Raw genomic sequence first — 13,172 nt, 5'->3', positions numbered from 1 at the left:
TTAAAATATATAAAGATACTAAAAGAAAAATAAATGAACATATACGTAATGTGGGGACTTTATGAAGAATGATACCCAATGCTGAAAATCATATATAAATCAAAGAGATTTAACTATAAAAAGTTTTAATACAGTAGTACGGCAAAATAAGCAGGCAAATATGAATCCACTAAACAAAGTAAGAAGAGCCGACAAATTAGAAGAAAAATGTGCCCAATATGAGAAACAAAATGGTAATCATCTAAAAATATGAGGAATGATTTAAAGACATTATTTTTATAGTTATAGTTATTTCTTTTTATTAAAAAAAACTATTTCTAATGTGTTTATATCACATAGGGAAATGCTTAAGCTATAACATTAATAGAAAAAAGTACAAATTTGTTTGTATAGTAGTTCTCAATTATGGAAAAAAATATGTGTAAGAAAAAAATAGGACTGAGTAAATAGACCCAAATGATGGCTATTTTGGCATTGCAGTAATATGGGTAATTTTACCTTTGTGATTTAAACCTACTAAATTTTCTAAATGTTCTATAATAAGCATCATTGCTTTTATCATCTGAAAAAAAACCACTATGAATTATTTTTTTTAAAGTATCTTCAAGGGAAAGGCTTGAGTTCATTTTGAAATCTTACTTTTTATATGTTCCTTAATTTAACTATATGTAGTGGAGACTATGTCAATAAACACCACCTTTCTCCACGTGCGCAATTTTCCTTCCATCCAGTTTTCTTTCTTAGCAAATCTATAATTTGGCCAAAAGGAAAAGAAACCATGTGGGTACCAATGTGCATACGCAAAGGAAATAAATACACAAAGGAAATAAATAGCTAAAATGAAGTGGCTACATTATGTCTCATTGCTAGTAATTATTTTGTTTCCGCCAGAGGAAGAGAGCAATAAAGAAAAGATATATAGGAGAATTTTAGCAGTGAACATGTACTTATTAATTTTTTTCAGGGCTAAAATGACAACTCCACTTTGTTTGTTACAGTGTATCTTGAAAACTATTCAAAGACATAAAAGAAAAAATAAAAGTTCTTGTGCTAAGCAGCATGTTCTCAGACCTAAAGATTTCCAGAATGATGTGGCAGAGCAGAAAGGGTCCTTCATTTCTCCATTGCAAATGAACATTGAACTCTGCTTTAAGTTGAAGTATTACACTGGTATTTGTTAAATTTTTCCCTGTAGTGCTCAAGATAAAGCAAAGTGAAACTTCAGAGAAACAATGAACTGAAGAAGGCATCTACTCAGTGGGTAGTAGAAGAATCTTGACAGAAAACACGAAGGTGGGGGCAAAATATAGGCGTGCCAAATGTTCTAAGTAGAGGACCCAGAATTTTCTGTACCCACAAAAGCTTCTTAAATAGCAAGTCTGGAATATAAATACTTGATGGTAAATAAATACTTGATGGCAAAATAAAACACCATACCGTGTCCATTCAAAGGTATCTCAATTTGATAAAGTCTATCTTGCTGATGTTTAAAGCAATCACAGTACTACTCCTATTAGAATAGGAAATGTGTGACAGAGGCCATATACATATACAATAGGTTCTCCAGTGGTGGTAGTTGTGAGAAACATGAGGAGTCTCTAGTTAACCTTTCTTTGACCTAATGTTTTCCAATTTAGCCAGAATGGCCCAGGCAATCATGGGCTTCCTGCAGTTGGCTTATAACTTGGAGGAAGAACAACAATGATGTTTGAACAATTTCTGCTCCAGTGTGGGAGGCAGGAAACTTCAAGTTAATGTGCTTCAAAGGAAATTAATTTCCCACTGGTCTCGCAACTCTGTGTTCTATAAATCCCTGGATTTAAGACTAGGAATATTTCTGATGTGCTTTTGAAAATCTAACTAGTGTTTAAGAAAAAGAAAACAAAATGCTCCAGAACATAATGTTGTAGGCCTTTAAAATAAAAGGTTTGCACTGAGCAAATCTTATCCCTGGATTATCTCCCTAGTATAGTCACCGTGGTTGGTTTTTAAAAGGTATCACAGAAATAAGAAAGGCAAGAAAAGGGTATGCTCAGGAGGCAGTGCATGTTTTAATTCTTTCAACTGCATTTGGATTTGGAAGTTGTTCCTGTCCTTGGAGGGGACATGACTGAGGCGTGAAACTGGCTTGCAATCTGAATCTCTCTTGATGCATTTCCAAACTGGGCCAGATTGCTGGAGCCATTCTCAAACCTACGCACCCACCCTGCAATTCCTGGTAGACATTGTGCTGAACCTTTGTAAATCTATTTGGAATTGTTTGGAAAATGTCTGCCATTTTTAAAAAAAGATTTATTTATTTATTTATTTGGAGACAGAGAGAGAGAGAGAGAGAGCAGAAGGAGCAAAGGGAGAGAGACAGCAAGCAGAAGGAGCAAAGGGAGAGAGACAGCAAGCAGAAGGAGCAAAGGGAGAGAGAGAGAGAGAATCTCAAGCAGACTCCATACTGAGCTTGGAGCCCGACGTGGCGCTCTATCTCATGACCCTGAGATCATAATTTGACACAAAATCAAAGAGTCAGACACTTAACTGACTGAACCACCCAGGTGCCCTCTCCTCCATTTTCCATGTGGAATCTTGTATGCAGCTTTGCTAGAGGATTCCTTTCCTTTCTTCAGTGCACTTACCCTGCAATGGAGGCTTTTGCATCCTGATTCTAAAACAATTTTCATACAATTCATCTCTCCTTTTGTCATTTAATGAAGTCCCCTCCTTGTTACAAAGAGACCATTTGAAGGTTGTTTCCCTAAGTTTTACTAGGATTGTATTAGGACTAAGATAAGAGTATGGCTCTGTCAAATAAATAAATAAAATCTTTTTTTAAAAAAAAGAGTATGGCTGTCTATACAATTATCAACTCTATAATATTTTTTCAATTCCAAGTATAAAAGTTCTTAAGTCCTTTCACCAACACACTCCATAGAGCTTAGAAGAAGCAGTTCTCCATGCCACAAATTGTTTAAGAACTTTGCAGATATATAAGGGTGGTATGTTATGTCCCTTCTCAGGATGTCTTATCACAATATTAATAACCTAACTGCTAGTTGTGACAATTCCTATTAAATTCAATTCAAGGCATCTATCCCTAATCATGTACATAAGACACTGGAGTTCACAAATGTAACAAAAAATACACATAGGTACTATTTTGGGGGCAGAACAGTCTTACATTTAGTTCTAACTCTTCTCTACATAATACCTCCATCTGAAATTCCCAGGCTGTATGTTTAATGCTTGCTTCCTTTGACTAGGAAGTCATTTCTTGGCTTGTTTTGAAGTTCTTCCAACTTGGAGATAACTGGATATCCACTGAGTTTTGAATTTCATCTAAATCCTTCTACTGTCTGAAGAATTCCTTCATTGCATTATGATGTTATGACCATAATGACTTGGTTTTAGCAAACTAGCACTTCTTCAATTTACTTGAGGATTCTTATTGATGCCTTGTAGCTTGGAATACATATCTCCAATATACTTCACTAAGAATCAGAAAGAAGTCATAGCTGCTTTAATACCCCCACGCCTGTAAGACACAGGGAATTTTGCCTTGGGTCTACTTCCCTAATAGAAATATTAATAATGTCTTTAATAATAACACCCTGTGGGTGTTGCAATTGTGCGCATGTGTCTGTGTTTTGTTCTAATAGTTTTTTAACTCCCCTTATTCTTTACTCTGATACTGTAGAGAACAAAATCCTGTCACTGTAGGGCTATGCCTTCTGCCTAATCTATGGTGATGAATCCAAGATAGAACCACAGCTATGGAAAACTGGAATATAAATAACTTTCACTGCTTTCTACCACTGTATTAAGAAAACCCAATTAGACTTCATGTTATAGCCATGGGAAAAACAAAATCCATCATATAAGTATCTGTAAGTGGTTGGCAATATTAAGTATGTGTCAAGAATTAACATTTCATGTTTGTACCAGATGTCAGGTACACTACTTCTCTCTCTGAGCTGTCAAAAAGCATAATACAGAGAGAAAAGGTCAAAGAATCCTGAGGGATGTCAGTGGTGCTTAAAGGTTATAATGATTGAAAAAGATTGCTTTAAGTCTACATATATCACCACTGCAGATGTCATTTCATATCTCAAGTGGAAACAGAATAGGCCTTCTTAAGAGATTTGTGGAATACAATATGTTTTGGCAGTAACGTTGAAAACACACTTTGGTTACTGTAAGCCAGTCAGAATGGGTCCCCTTATTTGAAGATCAATGATTATGGGTGATTGATGGACTAGTTTCTCCACCAGAAAACACCAGTCTGTTGTTATTACTATAACAGATGTAATGTGATCCACACATAATTAATTGAATTTACAGAATGCCAGAAGTACATTAACTACTCAAAGCATCCCTTAATTTTCTCCCCCAATTTTCATTATGATATAATGAACAAACCACCCCTTAACATATCAAGAATTCTACAGCCAAAAGAAAAATAAACAAATTCAGGCAACTGACTCCACTTGTTCACTGATAAAAGATACATTCTTTCTCTATCCCTCTCTCCCTCCCTCTTAATCTCCTTCCCTGCTGCCCTCTTACTCTTTTCCTTCCTTTTCTTTATAACTCATCAATTCAGAATCCTGCCTTTAAGGAATATTCATATGGAATTACAAATTTAAAATAAGTAAAAACAAAAATGCTCTATATGAAGAGGAAATGAGAGGTACGGACACTAAGCTGTCCCCGTAAGTACTTTCATAAACCCTCAGAGCACTCAGCAGAGGACATTTTGAAAATTACTGGTGTGCGCAGTCTTCAAGCTAGATGAGCATCTCCTAAAGTGTGCTCCTCAGAACATCTGGTCCTGCAAGATGCTGCATAAGCAAAGGGTTCTCTTGTCAGGTAAATTTGGGAAAAGCTGCACGCTAGAGTCCTCTTGGATATGTAAACTCAATACTGTACTCTAAAAAGCCCTGAGAACTAAAAGAACAATGTTTTCTTTTGTTTTTCCCAGTATTTTTGAAAAAGTACTTTTTTTTAAACTGCCTCACATTTGTACATGATACTTGTTCCATAAGAACACAGTGTGAAAAATGCTGCTCAACGTCACACAAATGGTCTTTGAGTATAACATACACTGATAAAATATAAAACCACAAGAGAAAATAAGTCTAGGGTGGGAACACAGAATTTACCTTTACCCATTGTATTTAATGTATCAACCCATTAATCAGATGGTCATGTCAGGGAGGCAGTGCATAATCAAGTTCCTTACCTGTGGAAGGTGATCATTACAAGGCAGTACAGGTAATATGTGACATGTTGTATAGAAATTAAGCGGGAAATTAAAAGAAGTAACAGGAGTGAGTTGCAAAACGCATAATACTTCCAAATATAATGATATCATGGACAACATTATATTAGAAAAATGAGAAAAAATTGTAAATTTCTAGATTTATGTAAAAATTTACATCAGGAACAACAAACAACTTATTTACAGCTACAACAGAAGTAGTAATTATGTTTTTGCTGAGTTATTGTATTTACTCTTGGGAACATGATGCTTCTTCATGGGAACTAGGCTTGGCTGACATCTATCATTGATCTTCCGAAATCACCTTTTTCCAGATAAAATCAGTTTCAGTCTCAAGAATTACAGAGTTTGTACTTATGTATAATAAAAACCACACATTATACCCCTACCACTCTACTGTGATTCATTGGCTGGTTTAGCCCCACTTTGGGGTCATAAAACATTTGCTAAGAAAAGTAATGATGTAAAATAGAAGGGGAGAATGCTTAACTACTTCAGAATAAGTATGTAAAATGAATTTGGAAAACTATTTCCAGAAGGAATGAGATGTGACTTCCAAACACTGCAGGTCTCCAGGAACCCATAATTAGCTATTTTAATTAGCCTTGTTTGGAATTATTTTATTACTCTACTTTATTTACTCCTAAATCCCATAGAAGTGAATTTTTAATGGCTATAAACCATAACCTTAACTGTCTCTCAGACTTGTATTCTCTCAGATTGTTGAATCAATTAGGCCTATTTTTTTAAATTGGCATGAATTCTATGTCCCTGAGGAAGAGACCTCCATCTATAGTCTATAGGCTGACAGCAGCCTTGAACCATGTATTGTTTAACCCACACTATTAAAACATTTTTGGGTAATTTTGCCAACATAACAGTTTCTAGCTTTTTGTGAAAAATCCAAAGATGTACTTTCTCCATGGCAATAACCAGCTGGAGTTGAGTAGCATTTGAAACCTTTGGGTGGTCTGAACCTTTTGGGTGACATTTTTCATCAAGATATATTATTCTTATGTTTTCTTACTGGTAGAGTTAGGATAACATAAACTAATTATCATATCTAGATCCAGTCAAATGTAGGGAAATTGAAAGGACAATTTCAAAAGCCAAATAGCTAAAAAATAAATAAATAAGAGAGCATATGATTATGTTTTTATTAAGGTTATTTGTTGCTTGTCTCTGGTTTGGATAGTTTCTGGCCCATTTGATTAGCACTGGTCATAATGCTTGCTTTGCAAAACAGAATGAGTGTGGAAATGATTGAACTTGTAAACAGACAGGATGGTTCTAGTAATTTTCTTTTCTTCCCATCATGAGAATGGCTTATCCCAGACAAGGGCTGCCTTTTCTCAAAGTGAAAAAGTGACATCCAACATAGCTGCAGTCAACCCACCCCGGAGAGCCTACGAAATAGCAAATAAACCTTCGTTACTGTAAACCACCAAGACTTTGGAGTCATTTGTTACTACAAAAGAACATAGTAAAAGTTGACTGATACAAAGGAAACTTCGTCCATAAATAGTGAAAATGCTCTCTATGTGTTTAATATGCAAAATGTGCCTGTGTCTAAAGAATTTAAGAGGACATTAGAAAAAAACACCATGGTGAAAACTATAATCAGCAAATGGAAAATATGTGTGACAAAAAACTAAATGAACTAAAAAAGCCTCTGTATTTTTCTATAGTTAAAAAAATGCAAATAAAGTAAATGCTGTTAAAAGGTTTAATGTGTAAGTGGAAAAAAATTATCCAAGCCTCAAAACTTGTCTGTGCTCATTCATTTGCATCACTTGGCCAGCCCCTGCAGAATATGGAAAGGTGAGTACTGTGGCATTTCTGTGAATCTAAGAACTGATTCTTGTAATCTTATTGAAAACTTTGCACATGGCTCATTTCACAATTTCTTAGAGTTAAATCCTGGTATCATTTCAAAGTCCAACTTGCTATGATTAATAGGAAAAAACAGTTTTTAAATAAGAGTGAGGCCAAAAAGAGAAAGTGATCAATTTTGAAATTCCCTCCCTACAAGATCAATCTGGGTTTTACACTAGACAGATATACCCCCTTGAGATGAAACACACACACACACACACACACACACACATAATAACAATGAATGGATCCAAACTACTCAGGGGTGAGATGCCAAGCAGTGCCCAGGAAGACCAAAGGCTAAGCAATCTTTACCAACACCAGTAGTGGTGCTCAGTTCATGTGACCATCAACAATCACAGTTGACTTTGGGTGCCTACCGATAGTTCCACACCTGGGAAGGTGTGAAAGCCAGAGAATATTCAGTTACACATGGCGTACTAACAATTATGTTCTCTAAGGGAGCTAATGTTAATGAAGAAAAAACTCAGCGGAGATAGAAACTGCCTAGCTTTTAAGTAAATGAACATCAATGTTTTATATAAGCCAAGAATTCCATTTCCCTTTCAGAGTCTAAATTGTCCTTATTAATAAAATTCAACCACTGAAATATGAATGCTTACACTTTCTTCATCATAAACGATGAAGAAATATTCCTTGAAATATTTCTTTAAAACATTTAAATTTTTATTACTTGATGATAGTGTGTCTCAAAGTGTTGCTCAAAGACCATCTGAATCAAAAATCCTGAGTCATTTATAAAGAGTGCAGATTCCCAAGAAAGACCCTGCACTATTGGGTCAGAATCTCAGAGACTGGGATCATGGAATGAACATTTTAAAGAAGCTCTCCAAATAAAACTTCTCACATAGCCACTAGAGTTCACAAACAAGCCCTTAAGACATGTGACTGTATCTTATGTCTCAGGTCCTCATGTGCTCATTTTCAAAAGCACAGATATAATGAAGTATGGCAGAGACAGGTTAGCCATACTTCCGACCTGTTCTCACTTCTCCCTTGGCACACACTGGACCACATATTCTTACCTCCTTTGCTCTCAGTGTGACCATGTGACTGGAGACCAGTCAAAAGAATGGGCACATAGGTGGGATGCCTGGGTGGCTCAGTCAGTTGAGCATCCGACTCTTGATTTTGGCTCAGGTCATGATCTCGGGTCATGGGATCCAGCCCCATGTCAGGTTCCCTTCGTGCTTAGTGCGGAGTCTGCTTCAGATTCTCCCTCTCCTTCTCTCTCTGCCCCACCCCCCATGAGCACTAAATAAATAAATAAATAAATAAATAAAATCTTAAACAAACAAACGAAAAAGAATGTGCACATAGGTAACATATGACATCTAGACCTATTGCATAAAAACCACCCATGTGGCTTCTTTCACCCTTTTCTTTCTGCCAGCTTGAGGGAGACAGAGGCAATAACCATGGATTTTAGATGTTGTATAATAAAGGGGCATAAATGGATGGAGCCAGAGAGCTTGATTTGGACCTTATCTAAACAAGAAACACAGTTTGGTTTGAGCTAATCTATTTTCAGGTTTGTTACCGTAGCTCTTGTAATCTTAATTAAAACACCAGGTCCATATAAATGCATTTTCATGAAAGCAACCAATGTTTAGCTCTCCCTCTTACCAGTGCACAGATTACGTCTTAGGACTTGCCTAGTACTACTGTGGTGTTTGTTTTGTTTGTTTTTAATGACAAAAGCACCAACTAATGATCATCCTCAATTTCAGCTTAGAATGTTAGGAAACAAAGCCTTTACCATCCGTGATTTGCACTAAATTAACAACCTTATTTTTACTTAAAGCAGAAACCATCTGTCAGAGCTCTGCAATTTTTAAATAAGTTCTTGTTGAAACACTTATCACTGTAACGGTGGATTTAAACTTCCAGCTTATGCATGTAATTTTCTTGATGGGCTTAAGTCTCCTTCTGACTTATATCTGTGGGTGGATAGACTCAGAGCAAGGAAAACTCTGCAGTCTTTAGAGTGGGACAAAATGATTTTCTCATAGTACTATGGAAGACCATTTAGGGGATCTGAGAATGAAGTAGAAGGGAAAAGCATGAAGCCTGCTGCTGTGATAAACGGTAAGTGGAGTGGGGCACCTGGGTGGCTCAGTTGGTTGAGCGTCTGACTCTTGATTTAGGCTCAGGTCATGATCTCAGGGTCCTGGGATCGAGAGCCTCATGTGACTCCATGCTCAGTGGGGAGTCTGCTTGAGATTGTCTCTCCTCCCTCTGCCCCTTTCCCTGCTCGCCCACTCGCATGCTAAGCAGTCCTTAGTCTTTACTGTCTCTGGTCTCTCTCTCTTTTTTAAGGTTTTTATTTATTTATTTGAGAGAGAGAGATAGCAAATGAGAGAGAGAGCACAGAGGGAGAATGAGAGTGAGAAGCAATCTCCCCATGAGCAGGGAGCCCGATGCGGGGCTCAATCCCAAGACCCTGAGATCATGACCTGAGCTGAAGGCAGACGCTTAACTGACTGGGCCACCCAGGCGCCCCGCCTGGTCTCTTAATCCCTGGCAGGGCTGCATTTCTCCTCCATGTGCATCAGTTTTCTTGGCTGCCTAGTTTACATAATAGAAATAAGTCTGCCTCAAACTCCAAAATTCAGAATTATTTCCTGTCGGGTCAAATAACAAGTTTCCAGAAGAGAGCATCTGATTGGCCCAGCTTGTGTCAGGTGTCCTTCTCTGGGCCAGTCAGCCAAGGCCAGCTGAGACATGCTCCACGTAGGTGCAGCCCACGGGGCAGGGAGTCCCTGGGGGCAGGCAGTCACTGATGCGTGTACAGGCTAGGCACCTCAAAGCCCACCCATTCCTCTATTTCTAAGTGTCACTGTGTTGTTAAACAAAAAATGTCAAGTCTTCCATCCCCAACCACAGATTAACCAAGAAGGAGGGAGGAAATCCAAATATTTTCTAGAACCATGTTTTCCAAAGTGGGGTACAACTATTCCAGGCAAGAAAATCCTCTGGAGTAAAAGAAAAAAATACAATAAACCCTCTTTATAGATTTACTTTTATTTAAATATTTTATTTTTAAAGATTTATTTATTTGACAGAGAACGCAAGCAAGCAGGGGGAGCAGCAGAGGGAGAGGGAGAGGCATCTCTCCCCTGAGCAGGAAGCCCAATGCCAGGCTTGATCCCAAGACCCTGGGATCATGACCTGAGCCAAAGGCAGACGCTTAACCGACTGAGCCACTCAGGCACCGCCATTTAGGTATTTTAAATTTTTACATTTTTCCATATAGTAAAAACACTAAGACTATAGTATATTTTTTTGTCTAATAAATAAATCAGACATTTCAAACAAGTAACATGTATTACCTTTGTAAACCCTCACAACCATCCTATAAGGATAAGTTCTATGATTATTCCCTGTTTACAGATATGAAACAGATTCAGAGGTTAGGCAATTTGTCCAAAGTCTGTAGTAATGTCAGAGTTAGAACTGGAATTCAAGCAAGCTAGCTCTTAGATGCCTGGTTTGTACCCACTATGCCTCCTAAGTATGTCTGGGAGAGAAAGAGCTAGAGAGAGAGAGAGAGAAGTATAGGGTAGAGGTGCTTATAAACATTTTAATTATGTATTTGCATATATCAAAAGGTTCTGAAGAACATCATGCTAGAAGGCAGATAATATGTAAATCAAAAAATTGAAGCCTGTAATTTTTGTGAAGATAGAAAAATTTTCCTTCAAAAAGCAACAGACCTAGGTCTGAAGCCCAAATCTACTATTGTGTGGCTTTCAACAAATCACCTAACTGCTATGAGGTTCAGCTTGTCAATGTAGAATAAGAGTAATACACCCTTCCTTGATATTATGAACAATAAACCCAGTGTCTGATTGAACAATGATACTATTACTGTTATTTCAGGGCTAACCAGTCATCAGCAAACCCACCTTTTCACTTCTTGTGGGACCATAAGCCCCCAAGGACAAGGGGATTCCTATTTATCTTTCTATTTCTTACACACTTACAGGATTTTTCACTTGGGGAGAGGTTTGGGGTAAGGTTCAACAAATATTAATTTGAATACATTCCTATCAGTTTCATCAACAATGCTCTCAGTTTTTTCTCTACTTAATACTAAGATTATTCAACTAAAGGGCTATATTTATTATAGTAAAATAGTATTATAAGACATAAAACATCTTTTATATATCAACAGATATTTGATGGATGCAAGAGTAAATCAATGAATGAATAAAATGGATGGATGGGTGGGTGGATGGATGGATGGATGGAAAAAAGAATAAAAACAAGGACAATAGGCAAACTCAATGAGTATTTCTAATTCACAGATTCCATATTCAAGTGCTTCAGAGAAACAGGATTTTTCATCTCCACTTCCAACTACAAACAACAAATATTTCCTTTAGAGATCAAAATATTTTGCTTTATCCACATAATAGCAGCTGAAGTTTGTGTGTCAATTGACTCAGAACATACTTGTCTGAATGTTACTATGAATTTGTTAATATTTTGGACTCCTGTAAATGTCAACAGTCACATCAGAATTGAAATGGATTCAAAAAATTGTTTTACAATTGTGATATATTATTCATTCCGTCTACAGATGGATTCTCTAGCGTTTGGCATGACATGTTAACCTACCCGTGTCCGCTCCCCTCTCCCCAGTTAGGAGCAACACATTCAGAGTGATATACTCTAAGGCACAGATGCTTATTCCTCAGGAATCCACCAGTCATCTGCTTTATCTTGATCTCACAACTTGTGATGGCATAAATGCCTGCTAAGATACAACTTTTTCAGCTCTAGGGAAAGGAAAACCACTGGGTTCTCAGAGAAACACTTCACACAGTGATCAGTGATGCAAATGTGATGGAAGCCAAAAAGTCCATGAACCTTATCTGTATTCTTTACTTCAAAGTGTTGTAAGAAACTGTTGTTTTAAGTTTGACGAAATTACAAATATAAACAGTAGAGAAGTGTAGTTCAAGGAAAAACGAATGTCTAAGACAAAATGGCATTACATTCACAGATTATTTGTGGAAATTACTGTTCTGAGTTAATCCCATCAAAAATCCCATCAAAAAGCACATCATGGTGTCTTGTCACCTTAATGAAGGGTCTAGCAACTGGACACGTCTTTTCAGAAAATTTCTACTTGGCACCTTTTCTTCAGGCTTGTCCTGTCTAAGCTACCTGAGATGACGTTTGCTTTACAGTCTTGAGGAAAGAAAGAAAGTAAAAACAAAAAAACAAACAAAACAAAAAAACAAAACAAAAAACAACAACAAAAAACCACAACCAAAGATGTTGATACAGAGGGTGTAAATCCCATGCCATCTGGTTACGTTGCTAACAGTTCTCACCTCTGTCACACCAGGATTTACGAAGCAATTTTTAGCATTAAGTCACTTCAGCCTTCACTACCTGCTGTTTGGCATCTCACATTGTCCTTTGAACATCCCAAAGGCTATGTTGTTGTAAGTGGATGGCAGTGTCCAGGGCTGTCATTTCAAGAAGAGCATGCACACAGCACAGACACGAGAAGCTGGATCAGAGACCAAATACGGCGAAAGCCTACAACCTGTTCCTTACTCGGAATTAATTTCATCAGCCATCTTCGGACAAAAATCAACTCTTTATTAACAGGTGTGTATGCAATAACCTGATCAGCCTTTGAATTCCTGTCTAGTTAATATTTATCATGAAATGCCCATGAACTAGTCTTCTAACCTTATTTATAATAGGGTAATTTCTCTGCTGCATTTGAATTTCTAATGATTTTATAGTGATATCAGCAACTGCATGGTAATTACACTAATTCCCAGCTTTTCACGCTGTTGGTAACTAGATTAATAATTAAGCTACAGATAATCCATGTCCAGTCTCTTATTTCTGACTTGTCAATTTCTAGTTTTCCAACTAATTTTTAAGAGGATGCTAATTCCTCTTGCCTTGGAGAGATACTGGGTTGTTCTGTAGATAAGCCAATGGACAGGAAGTAGCAAAAAAAAAAGTCACAGAATGA

At 37.1% G+C, this 13,172-nt stretch overlaps 1 protein-coding gene across 1 annotated transcript in view; it reads right to left on the bottom strand.

The window, feature by feature from the left end:
- Nucleotides 1-13,172, bottom strand: part of CNTN3 (contactin 3) — a 331,480-nt gene that overhangs the window by 130,867 nt on the left and 187,441 nt on the right. The window lies entirely within an intron of this gene.

This window comes from Halichoerus grypus, chromosome 1 (assembly GCF_964656455.1).
Source record: "Halichoerus grypus chromosome 1, mHalGry1.hap1.1, whole genome shotgun sequence".
NCBI classification, from domain to species: Eukaryota; Metazoa; Chordata; class Mammalia; order Carnivora; family Phocidae; genus Halichoerus; species Halichoerus grypus.
Note: the sequence above shows the minus strand (reverse complement) of the source record. Positions and strands in the feature narration are given on the sequence as shown.